The sequence below is a fragment of the Amphibalanus amphitrite genome, unplaced genomic scaffold (assembly GCF_019059575.1).
Source record: "Amphibalanus amphitrite isolate SeventyFive unplaced genomic scaffold, NRLGWU_Aamphi_draft 000040F_arrow, whole genome shotgun sequence".
NCBI classification, from domain to species: Eukaryota; Metazoa; Arthropoda; class Thecostraca; order Balanomorpha; family Balanidae; genus Amphibalanus; species Amphibalanus amphitrite.
Window position 1 is genome coordinate 1,414,100 of NW_024881536.1, and position 13,421 is coordinate 1,427,520.

A 13,421-nucleotide genomic window follows, 5' to 3' on the forward strand; every position below is an offset into this window, starting at 1 on the left:
CGGGCAGTTCTGTAACGTCCCTCTCGGGCTGTGTGACGCCCCTCTCAGACTCTATGACAGCCCTCTCGGGCGGCTCTGTGACGCCCCTCTCAGCAACTCTGTGACGCCCCTCTCGGGCGGGCCCTCGGGCGCTCGGCGGCGCCGCCATCACCATCGATCGGCCGCTGGGCTCGGCGCTGCGCCTGCTGACGTTTCGGCCGCCAGTCGGGTGTCGGCCGGCGGCGCGGCGCGGTCAGTGCGACAGGTCACCGCGGAGCGCGCCGCGCCCACAGACACGGCCGGACCAGCCGGCGCCGGCGGCCAGAGGTGACCGGAGCTGACCAAAGGCGGGCAGAGGCGACCAGAGGTGGCCAGAGGTGACCGGAGCTGACCAAAGGCGGGCAGAGGTGCGACTCGGGCTGCCGTGTGTGGTGGTGGTGCTCCCCGCTACCGAACCCTGTGAACGAACCGGCGGCTGACCCGACCGTGACCTGGTGCAGCGACGGCGGCCACTCGACCGGGGTCAGGGCGGGGTCAGAGGCAGCTGACCTGAGACCGTGTCAGGCTCCAGGTCGCGGTTGACCTGAGACCGTGCTGTGCTCAGGGCACGTATGACCTGAGACCGTGCGGAGGCCAGAGACCGCTGGCCTGTGACCGTGCGGAGGTCAGGCACCTCTGACCTGAAGGTCAGGACGCAGCTGACCTGAGACCGCGCCGAGGTCAGGGCGCGGTCGGATGCGGCTGTGACTGATCCATGAGGTGAGAACCGGGCTCTGGTAGGTGGCGACCAGTCCTACCATTTAAGGATTTGCCGCATCTCGTGCTTGCTTAGTGCTTACCTATACGGTATATGATTGGGCTAGACGGTTTGTACCCCTGGGCATTGTTTTTTTCTATTGAAAAATCATGAAAAACATATTCATGAACACAAGTAACAATGTCACGGTCGACTTCGATTAACAGTACCTATCACGGGCTAACCACTTAGTTTTTAGAAAAATAGGTACTGTATCGGTATGCTCTAATGTTGAAACCATTTTGTGCTTTTATCACCCAACAGTAGCCGATACAATCTCCAGTTCCAATTTTTATCAATGTCCTCTCACCTGAAGTCTTTGCAATCAACGCTTTATATCAATTAGACATAAACCAACTGAACTATCCTTAAAGGAATGAATATTACAAAAAAATACAGCTCCTTTGGCATAAAAATAATGAAATAATAATTTTTAACTATCATTTTTCGATCATTCGATAGCTCGATTTTTATGAGAAATTGTCTCTAAAATATTGTCGTTAAGTCTAGAGATCATCATTGAACAAAGATTCATAGAAAAATTCGTCGTCACATAAAACGATCGAAGCATATAGGCAATTCTCTGTTGATTTGTCACGATTGTCAGCAAAGGCATCCTGAAACGCCCAAGTAGGACTTTTGGATGATCTCAAGAAGGATCTTTGAATGTCATTCGGCGTGGCCCATCTACCGACATCCGCCAGTGCACATCCATCGTATTGCCAATATTTATAGCGCCAGTGAGATTCGCGTGTTGTAAACGTAGAAACTCGTCGTGGTGCCTACGTGGCTAGTTAAATAGTAGGTATTTCCCAACTTGTTGTTATAAACGTCTATGACTGCAGCGCAGACAGGCCGCGCCTTTAAAATTCAAACATGATTATCGTCAAACTCAACCGTGTCGTCTGCTGTTTGTTCTTGGGACCGCAGTTATCGTCGTTAGCAGTCTAGTGTTGACAGTTCCATTATGCAGGTAAATCGAAATAGGTAGTTGACTGGGTGCTGTTTTCCCTATTGCAAACTTGGAGGTTCAGCTTCAGAGACATTGCTGCCAGTTCATCTGGTCACTCCCATCAGTCGAATGGGCGCAATGTCACGGCACCCTCCCGGCTGCTTTGAGTATCGTTTTGCCGGGCGTCCTCCCTTTCTGTGATTGCCCCCCGGCGGCTGGTGCTGACTGCCGATCCCGCCTGGCGAGTGGGACGGCCGCCCTGAACCGGGCCAAAGTCAGCACGCCGGAGCGCGGTCAGGGCCGCGCGGAAATACGCGCCTAGCGCGCCGCTCCGTGTCTCAGACGCGTCGGGCTTCATGACGTCATCAAAACGTCATCAATACGCACCGCGTTCGGGATGCAGAGCCGTCAACGGCTCCGTAGTTCGTATCTCTGACTCGGTGCGAATCGTGGAAAACAATGGCACTGTCTTCTACATATAGGCACTAGTTAATCATCATTACAGGCCAACGTGTCACCTCACCACAACACATCACTTATCCAAGTCCTCTCTGAACACCGAGCTCCGTTAGCACATCTCTGTATCCCAGTCTTTGAAATGAACGTTCCATAACAAAGAGATGACAACTGACAAAGCAGCACTGAGCACTCATTCAAACATGATGTCTATGCATGTAGAAGCTAGTCTCGATCAATGCATCCATGCTCGTATATTGCACCTCGATATTTAAGGGTCCAGCTCATCAAACCTGCAGCCCCATAAAGGCGAACGCCATTTGTCGGCAGCTGCCTTGGGCCCTGACAGCAGGGTGATCGGTTTGCATGTTTGGAGTCACTTTATTGCCCGCGGCGACTCTGTTATATAACCAGCTCATCTACACCTCGCACAGCCGGACGTAGCAGCGCCGTGACTCTGCACTCGTTCCTAGCTTTACATACATAAAGTTATGACATGAACGTGTGGTGGTATGCGTTCTGTCATATGGAGCCGCATGTCGACTGTCGATTAACACTACCACAATGTGTGAACATCGTGCTCCAATCGGCATGGGTACGGGCTCCAGAGTCGAGACTCCCAGTGCACGCCTGCCCCTTCCCCCTCACCCACGGGCCTATATTGATATTGGCACGGTGACCCTGGCTGGCCGGAGTGGTCGGATCGACACCTTCCTGCGCGGGTTTCCCAGTGGGCGGCTGAGCTGCGGCCTGTGCCTGTGGTGACAGTCCCCGATCGACTGTGGATCTCACAGTAACACTGTCCGATCGACTGTGGTGTGGAACTCACAGTAACAGTCCCCCATCGACCGTGGTTTCCACGATAACAGGCACTGGTTCACATGGGGTGCTCCAATAACCGAGATTGTCAACTCAGCTGCGAATTTATTTATTTCACATTACAGACATGTCCGTGGAAACACGGCTATTCTATGTCCAAGTCGTTGTGCATATACAAATCGAATGGGATATGACAACAGTCACCGCAATCATTCACACATTCACCCTCATCACGTGTGCTAACTAGGACAGCTAAGTGGCTCGCTCGCGGTCAAGCAAATGCTCCCTCAGTGCCGGCTTGAATCGAGCCTGACTGAGAGCGCGCAGGTCCGCCGGCAGCTCGTTGTACCCTGACACCGCAGAGTACAGAAAACGGCGACGTCCGGACTCTGACCTGACAGTGGGGGTCACAAGCATGTCATTGTACCTGGTATCCCGCCCGTGTATAGTCTCTCTTGAAAGTATCGCGTCATGGGCTGCGGCGGCTCGGCGAACTATTCCATCCAGTTTGAGGACCCCAGCAGTGAGGTCATGGCCTGTATCATAAAAAGTACGCAGTACCACGATTCTACGCCAGCGGTAGGAGGAAAACTGCTATATGACGCAGGCACCAGAGGCTGACAACTGGGTCAAAACAGGTGGAGGCCGGCCAAAGGTCATGCTCGTATCGCTCTTCCTTGACCCCGTCCCCCGCCCCAGGCAGATACCGGCGCCGCTTGGGTTCACCAGCCGGGCGTTTATTGGTCTGCCAGTGGGCGCCGATCACTCAGTGTGCGAGACGCGTAAAATCACAACGAAGCAAAGTTCCGCCATAACCCTAGTGTGAAGAGGCCTTCTGAATGACGTAAACAGGTCATGGGAGGGAAAAGGGGCAGCCTGGCAGCATATAGGGCTTTTAAAAAAGAAGACGGCTAAAATGTGAATATTCTTCTTTTTGCGCCGTTCAGTAAGCGGCTCATTAAAAAGAGATAACTTCAAATATATGACTGATTGGCTAGAGATAATTTTTGTGATTTGAATCCGCTCGCGGGTGCATCTGCAACACGGATGCATGCATTCTTTTAGCGGATGCAACTGATGATTTTTTTTTTTTTGTATTCGGGCACGGATTTCCGGATTTTACCAAAAAACCTGTGACAGCATGGTGTCGATGGTGTGACAGTGGTGCCGGTCAAATTGTTAACTTTGCAATGAAACAAATCTCAACAAATCCTCTGCGAGTAGGGTGGCTTCCAGTGACCACATGCTAACTGAATTCACAAGTTACCGGACGGCTACTGCCACCTCCCTCCCCCCTCCATCCCTCCGCAGTCCGCAACCACTCCCCTCGCCCCCGTGTCAGGCTTCGGTCAGTGCTAACGGCGGCTCTCAAACTTTTCCGCTCAACCGCGGCTGGGGCAGGTGGCGCCTTCCCCCAGAGTCGCGATACTTTCAAGAGAGACTATACACTCTGCCGGGTGACTAGACAGGTGGCGAACTGCTGCGGCTTTGACGTGGCCAGCATTTTGTTCACCAGCACGATGGATTGGTACCTGAACAAGCTCTCGGTGTTAAGCCAGCCGAGTTCGTTGATAACATCGCTCACCCGATCCTTCCTACGGCCTGAGACGACTCGTGCAGCAAACCTAACCAGCTTTTGAAGTCGTTTGCGCTGGGTTACATTGCTGGCACCGTAAACGGACAGACAGTACCTAATAATCGACAAGACGAGCCCCTGCACCAACGTTACCATGACTGTCGCTGGGAGACTGTGTCTACTGTGACTCAGGCCACACAAGGTACCGGTGCACCGCCGCACCACGTCACTGGTATGCGTCACAAACGACATGTCACTGTCAAACCATACTCCCAGGTTCTTGACAGTGTCAGAGCTGGTGATGGTGGAGCCGCAGAAGTTGATGGTAATGGGAGGCAGACGACGAGTCATCTCCGGCGTGCCGAGGACGATCAGCTGAGTTTTGGCAGCGTTTAACTTGAGGCCGTTCTTGCCATACCAGTTCGACAGAACTGATAGACTGCCTTCCAGTGACCGTTTCAGCTGAACGATGTCTCTCGGCTGTCCGGAAACGTACAGTTGGACGTCGTCCGCGTAGGCGATGATGCCGGTGGAGTTGTCGGTGTAGAGCGGCAGGTCATTAGCATACACATTGTGCAACAATGGCCCGAGCGATGAACCCTGGTAGGTGCCGATAGGGTTTAGTAGCGGCTGTGAGAGCGTGTGAGCACGAGACGGTCCGGTAGAGTGAAGCTGCACACGCTGATAATGATTGGCAAGGTAACTCCGGAACCAGCGGGTATCTACACCGTAGAGCTCGAGCTTACGCAGAAGCGAGCTGTGTGGGATGCAGTCGAAGCAGCGCGAGCAGTCCAACAGACAGAGAACGGTGACTTCACGCTGGTCCATGCTCCGGAAAACATGATCGGTCAGGGTGAGTAGAGCAGTGTCCGTGGAGTGGTTGGTTCTGAAGCCGTGCTGGTTTGGAGAAAACAGGTGATGAGAAGAGAAATAGGAATAAAGCTGTTCAGAGACGACGCGCTCGGTGATTTTACCAATAGTGGTGAGAATGGAGATAGGCCGGTAGCTGCTAAAGTCGTCGGATTTTGATGCCTTGGGAATAGGATGGACCAGCGTAAGTTTCCACGAGTCAGGTACAGTATGTGAAGCCAGGCTAGTGTTCACAATGTGAGTCAAGACATGGTACAGTGAGAAAAGGCACATTTTAATAAAACGAATGCACAAGCCATCGGCGCCGCAGGCAGACGAACCGTTCATCCGCCCGACAATGGAGAACAGGTACTCAGGCGTGATGGGTGCAACCGTAAACGAGCCAGTCGACACTCGGGGCAGGCGAACCGGCAGCGAATGTTTCTCCAAAAACAATGATAGAAATCGTAAAACTGTGTGGTGTAATTTTACCATAATGCGCCAACTTTCATCTACCTACCTGCCTATCCAATACGGTAAACATTAATTTAATTTGTTTGTGCAGACGCCTGAATAGCGAGTTTTGAGACGTGAATGAATGGATGGTATTCTCACACTCGTGGAACTCTTATTCAATTCGATTCCAATCACAGCGCTGTCCATTTACACATCGCATTTCTGTTGATTAATTTTACCCGTAGCACCTGTATTCGTTCAGCGCGGGGAGCCTGAGATCGATGTTCTCAGAGAGCGCCACGTGGCCGACTATGTATAGCACTCTCCGGGGGAGGGAGTCGCTCACACTCCCCTGACTTAGAGTCGGACACCTCAGTGACACGGCGGGTGTCGTCACAGAGCGTCACAGTTCACACTCGTCACAGCCGCGCAGCGGTCGTCGCCGAGTCTCCGCGACACGTGTGACAACCTCGTTAAAGCCGGGCCGCCGCCGCATAGACTGCTCGTCAAAGGACCAGTGGGGCGTGTTCAGTCGGCGCCGCGGCCCCGGCTGGCGGCGACACCAATCCACCGGCGCTGCTGAGTCAGAGGGCCGCTGATCAGGGGGGGGGGGGGCACCCCTCCCGGCCCTCAGGTGTACGCCGCCAGCTGAGGTGTCGGTGGGGGGCGGGCCGCCGCGCCCCGGCAGCCCGCCGCCGCCAGCCGCCGGGTGCCAACACAGGGGGTCCGCGGCCAGCGGCCAGCTGCCCTTTTCCGGCTCATTGGGCCGACAGAGATGATTTGCTCCGGCCCGGCCGACTGCGGGGTGTATCCAGCGCTGTCTATTGTTCCGGTCATTACAGAGGTGATGAGGTGTAACGGCAGTCACGCGCGCGGCTGGATCACAGACAGGATCACTCGACAACAACTATAGGCATACGAAGCTAATGGTGTTTATGCCCACTGCTAGGGCTGCTCAGTTTTTATTTATAGACATTTCAAGGGGGAAAATGTTGCAAAATCTCAAAACTATGGCAATGAGTTATTGACAATAATAAAATGAACATGATCAATGATCATATCTTATCATCTGACGTGATCTAATTCCAGAAATGTATCAAATGGACCTCTATCTTCTTGACTAGGTCAAAGCTCTAGCCTCTGGGGTGGGGACTGGGGAGCTAACTGAATCCCACTGGATAGGTTATCTAGTTACACACTCGCTGATACGGGCCATAAAGAGTGTCGGCGCTATCTGCGACCGTCGTTCTATCATCGTGTGCGCGGCCGGCGATCGAACGCGGCACAGAGCACGACACTGAACACACCTGAGCAGTGAGCACGGAGCTGGGGCACGACACTGAACACACCTGAGCAGTGAGTTGGAACACGGCACTGAGCAGTGAGCACTGAGCTGGAGCACGACATTGAACACACCTGAACAGTGAGCACTGAGCTGGAGCACGACACTGAACACACCTGAGCAGTGAGCACTGAGCTGGAGCACGACACTGAACACACCTGAGCAGTGAGCACTGAGCTGGAGCACGACACTGAACACACCTGAGCAGTGAGCACTGAGCTGGAGCACGACACTGAACACACCTGAGCAGTGAGCACTGAGCTGGAGCACGACATTGAACACACCTGAGCAGTGGGCACTGAGCTGGAGCACGACATTGAACACACCTGAGCAGTGGGCACTGAGCTGGAGCACGACATTGAACACACCTGAGCAGTGAGCACTGAGCTGGAGCACGACACTGAACACACCTGAGCAGTGAGCACTGAGCTGGAGCACGACACTGAACACACCTGAGCAGTGAGCACTGAGCTGGAGCACGACACTGAACACACCTGAGCAGTGAGCACTGAGCTGGAGCACGACACTGAACACACCTGAGCAGTGAGCACTGAGCTGGAGCACGACACTGAACACACCTGAGCAGTGAGCACTGAGCTGGAGCACGACACTGAACACACCTGAGCAGTGAGCACTGAGCTGGAGCACGACATTGAACACACCTGAGCAGTGGGCACTGAGCTGGAGCACGACATTGAACACACCTGAGCAGTGAGCACTGAGCTGGAGCACGACACTGAACACACCTGAGCAGTGGGCACTGAGCTGGAGCACGACATTGAACACACCTGAGCAGTGAGCACTGAGCTGGAGCACGACACTGAACACACCTGAGCAGTGAGCACTGAGCTGGAGCACGACACTGAACACACCTGAGCAGTGAGCACTGAGCTGGAGCACGACACTGAACACACCTGAGCAGTGAGCACTGAGCTGGAGCACGACACTGAACACACCTGAGCAGTGAGCACTGAGCTGGAGCACGACATTGAACACACCTGAGCAGTGGGCACTGAGCTGGAGCACGACATTGAACACACCTGAGCAGTGGGCACTGAGCTGGAGCACGACATTGAACACACCTGAGCAGTGAGCACTGAGCTGGAGCACGACACTGAACACACCTGAGCAGTGAGCACTGAGCTGGAGCACGACACTGAACACACCTGAGCAGTGAGCACTGAGCTGGAGCACGACACTGAACACACCTGAGCAGTGAGCACTGAGCTGGAGCACGACACTGAACACACCTGAGCAGTGAGCACTGAGCTGGAGCACGACATTGAACACACCTGAGCAGTGGGCACTGAGCTGGAGCACGACATTGAACACACCTGAGCAGTGGGCACTGAGCTGGAGCACGACATTGAACACACCTGAGCAGTGAGCACTGAGCTGGAGCACGACACTGACCAGTGACCACTGACCAGTGACCACGGTACAGAGCACAACACTGAGTACAACTAAGCACTGAGCTGGAGCACGACATGCTCCAGCATGGCCTCAGTAGTCGGGGCGCCCTAAAGCCCCAATTAACAAACAAACATCTACTAGCTCTACATATTCCCCACTAGTTTCCCAGGTGAGACCAGAGGCGGTCGCCCCGCTGTTATTACACTCTGTAACCACACTATGAATGGCGCCAGCCGGTGAAAGGCGTGTTTGCCTTTTCTCTTCAGCTTCGAGGACCAATTAAAGACAGTCGTCTAGGCCTGAATACCTCATTGAGACGAAAGCAGCGGTTCGAGAGTTTCTGAAGAGCGACAAGTCTGTTCCACCTCGCCGTGTCATCTGAATAGAAATATAGCACTGATTGTTCGCTTTGAGGGCCGCCAGCTGCAGACGCCATCCGCAGCGCGGATTGCTGCGGACTGCGGCGGCTGTAACAGCAATATCACTTAACCGCAAACCGAGACAGCGCATGCCGACTCTCAGAAGGCCCCAAGATCGGTAAAACAATCTAGTTACATATTTCCCTTCAGTGATTTGATTACTTGTCAAACATGCATGAAAATCGCATCGGATTGTTGTGATGAACATTTGAGGGTAGCGCCAGGTTGTTTAGTTTTATACAAAATTGTGTAACATACATATTTGAAAATGTTACTGTTTAGCTGGGACATGGTTGAATGCTGATAAAGATAACCGTACCTCCAGCTCTTCGTTTATTCGAGAAGCTTTCGGAAGCTTTGCTGCTTAACGTCAGCTCGTTGAAAAACTAAAATACAAGAGACACATATACCTACCCAATCCGAGTCGTTTCGCTTCGAAGTTGATTTTATGTGTTCGAACTTCGAACGTCGAGGCGAAACGACTCAGATTGTACCGGGTGGCCCAGAAAAAACGTTCCGAACTTTGGAGGCTTATATCTCAAATTCCAGTGCAAATAACGAGCCAGAATTTTTATCAAGTTTGCGTCATTTCGTTGCGCATTGGTATGCCAAATTATAACAATGTACCATCATTTTCAAGCTGACAATCTTGAGTTCAATTAAGCAAGACGTTTTTGCTTTTTTTGCCGATGTCGAACGATAGTGATGATTGGGTTAGACGTTCCATGTTATAAAAAAGAATAGAAAATTAGAGCACGTGAATGAAACCAGCACGTATGTTCTTATTTCAATATTTTTGTATCAATTATGTGCCAAATATTCAAATACTGAGCCAAAATCGTGCTCATGGATGCCATTCGTTTCAACACCAAATCATGTTTCGAGCAGGAGTGGCGTGGTACGAGTACATGGACTGCTGCTGATCACCCTCCTTTCAGTAGATCAAACAGTAACACGACCGGATAAGGATCTATATTACTATTTGAGGTGACGTAGTTTCTGTCTGTAACCGAGGTCGCGACATGGTGCTACGTAGCGCGGGTTACAGATCACACCGTTGCACCTACCGCGCTGAAATTTGCGCAAGTTATAGAACAAGGATGGACAACGTGCCTTTGAGCGGTCTCGGCTCGATCGGATCGATAGCGAGCGCGTGGCGCGTGCCCAAAAAGTGCAAATTCGCGCCATAGACTTTACATGTATAAATCGGCTGGCAAAAACGGGCGAAAATGGCTAAATTTGCCCGACACGGGTCCGTTCCCCGTGCAATATCTCGGTAGCCGTGCGCCCGATCGGCACGGGGAAAACAGCATCGTGTAGAGAATCGAACGGGCAATCGAATAGTGTGCGGTGCAGGGGTGGCACGCGCCACGTGCAAGTGTGAGGGCAATTTCATTTCAAAAAGTGCCATTTTAAACGGATTTTGGATTTCATTTTATTTTCCCGTGACCATCAGACTGAGAGAGTTGAAACAACGTCAATTGGCAAAAGAAATGTACCGCCTCTCATGGAAAAATTGTGAACAGCTAATTAATCAAAAACAATGTGGAAAAAAATCGCTGAATTAAATGGTATTTGTCCATAATGTGCCACTAAAAAGTTACACGGGATTTGCTGCTTAACCTGATACGCTTGACAATTGAAAATGCTATCATTAGAAAGAGCATTCAATTCTCTCCAAGATCCAATCATCACGTTTGCATGACAAGCAACAGTATTCTTAAAAATATAAATGTTTTAAACCTCTGCAAAACGATTTTAGCGAAAATTATCTACGCCTTTCATTTGTCTTAAAACTACGCACATATTTGAAATTGTTTAACGGACTTTCACTGGGTAGTGGGTAAAAGTTATTATTGGTCCCGGTACTCCGACTTGTATTGAAAAGTCTTCGATGGGGCACACATAGGTTTAACCTATGTGTGCCACATGTGCCTATGTGTGCCACATAGGTTTAACCTATCCAAAACCTATGTGTGCCCCATCGAAGACTTTTCAATACAAGTCGGAGTACCGGGACCAATAATAACTTTTACCCACTACCCAGTGAAAGTCCGTTAAACAATTTCAAATAAGCATTTACCTGGGTATTAACTATTAAAGGAAATAGTTCACTTTCACGAAATTATTTTTTTGCAATGGATTTGTGATTTTTTATGTTCAAAATGATCAGCAAAGAAAATAAAACCTTTTTACAACAAAAGATTATTTTCTATATTTTTGATATAGGAAGAACTTTTCAGTTTCTGTAAGGCACACGCGATCCAGTATGAAAAGAGCATGGGTCCCGAAAATTCTTCAGAAACTAGAGAAATAAAAAACTAAGGGGGGTAGTAAAACTAAGGCTGAAAATTATAGGCCTGTTAGCTTAACTTCTATCGCTTGTAAAATACTCGAGAAAATAATAAAATGTAATATACTGAATCACTTAGAGCAAAATGAACTTTTATTGCCTTCTCAACATGGATTCAGAGCTGGACGATCGTGTCTGACAAATTTGCTAGACTTTCTCGAATATGTAACAGAGCTATTAGACAGGGGACAGAAGGTAGCAGTAGTGTATTTAGATTTTTGTAAAGCTTTCGACAAGGTTCCACATCAAAGATTATTAGTTTCATTACAGTGTCATGGCTTAGACGGTTTCCTCCTTAGATGGATAGAGACCTGGCTGGTAGGACGTAAGCAGCGAGTTGTTTTGAATGGACAACAGTCTGAGTGGGCGGAGGTTAAGAGTGGTGTACCACAAGGTACGGTCCTAGCCCCATTGCTCTTTATTATTTTTGTAAACTCTCTGGATAATAATTTAAGCAGTAGGCTTTGGAAATTTGCTGATGACATTAAGCTGGCAAAAGCAATTACATCAGACGAGGACATGAAAACATTACAATCAGATTTAAACATTCTTTTCAATTGGAGCAGAAAATGGCAGATGGAATTTAACGTAGAGAAATGCAAAGTTCTTAGCGTTGGGGTAAATGAAAATGATCGATATTATTTAAACGGCAGTCAACTGCAAAATGTTTTTGAAGAAAGAGATTTAGGTGTTTTAATCACAAATGATCTAAAATTCAGTCATCAATGTCAAGAAGCCCGTAAAAAGTCTCTGAAAATGTTGGGAGTAATATATAAAAACGTTAATTATAAAAGTAAAGACGTTATGAAAAAACTTTATTGTTCTCTTGTTCGTCCACATTTAGAGTATTGTGCACAGGCATGGTACTCGCCCTTTAAAAAAGACGCCAAGTCTCTAGAGCGTGTGCAGAGGAAGGCCACTAGGATGGTGCATGGTTTTCGCGGGATGACTTACAGAGAAAGGCTTGTCTCGTTAAATATGTTTTCACTCCATTACCGGAGAGTGAGAGGTGATTTGATTGAATTGTTCAAAATTTATAGAGGTATTGATAAGCTAGATTTTAAGAGCTTATTCACGATAAGTTCGAACTCTACAAGAGGACATGGATGTAAATTGGTAAAGAAATTTTCAAAAACGCGTTTAAGACAATCCTTTTTTACTAACCGCGTCATTGATATGTGGAATAGCTTACCTCCTTGGGTTATTGATAGTTCCTCCCTTAACAAATTCAAACATAACGTGGATTTGTATTTTACGGAGCGTGGTGCGGTCTTTGACACCATTGAAGACGTAGACAACTCTGATAGGTTTCGTTGTTAGGATACACTCATTGCATTCATTGTCATGTAAATCTTGTTCAGTGTGCATGAATGTGTACATCACTGTGTATTTCATCCTTGTAACCTTGTTGGGCTCCTGTAGCCTGTTGTTACATTGTAATATATGTTATGTTATGTTATGTTATGTAAATTATCGCGGCCACCGGCATTTGGGCGATCTGCTCGTGCTTTTGTTACTGGAGCGCCTCACTGGAGCGAATTTCTCTAGAGTTCTCGTAGATAATTTCTCTAGTTTCTGAAGAATTTTCGGGACCCATGCTCGTTTCATACTGGATGCGAATATATGCAAGGCACACATCCTCAACGCAAGACACATTTTTCGGGACGAGAAATAGAATATCTTTGCCTAGGGTGATCGTTGGGCTGTAAAAGCTCCTGATTTATGCTCGTCTCAGCCCAAGCTACGGAACTGCTATTCCAGTTCAAAACCCATGTTAAAAAGTGAACTATTTCCTTTAAGACATGACTCCTCAGTCTCAAAACTACGCACCTCAATTATAAAGCACATTTGACAGATTCTGAAGTGGAAAGCATGCTTATCAGACACGGGCACCTCGATGCGGTGGATATTTTTTCCACAAACCAAAACGTTTAGCCGTCAAAAAGCAATCGACCGAAATGGATAGATAACCCAACCGACACAAGAACAACCGAACACCCGCCGCTCGAAA

At 49.4% G+C, this 13,421-nt stretch overlaps 1 protein-coding gene across 1 annotated transcript in view; it reads left to right on the forward strand.

Moving 5' to 3' along the window:
• The first annotated feature begins 218 nt into the window (after window positions 1-218).
• LOC122375305 (cyclic nucleotide-gated cation channel alpha-3-like) overlaps window positions 219-13,421 on the forward strand; it is a 79,677-nt gene continuing 66,474 nt past the window's right edge. Inside the window, exon 1 of the mRNA XM_043354618.1 lies at window positions 219-738. The gene's annotated coding sequence lies outside the window, so the exon portion shown is untranslated. The remainder of the gene's footprint in view (window positions 739-13,421) is intronic.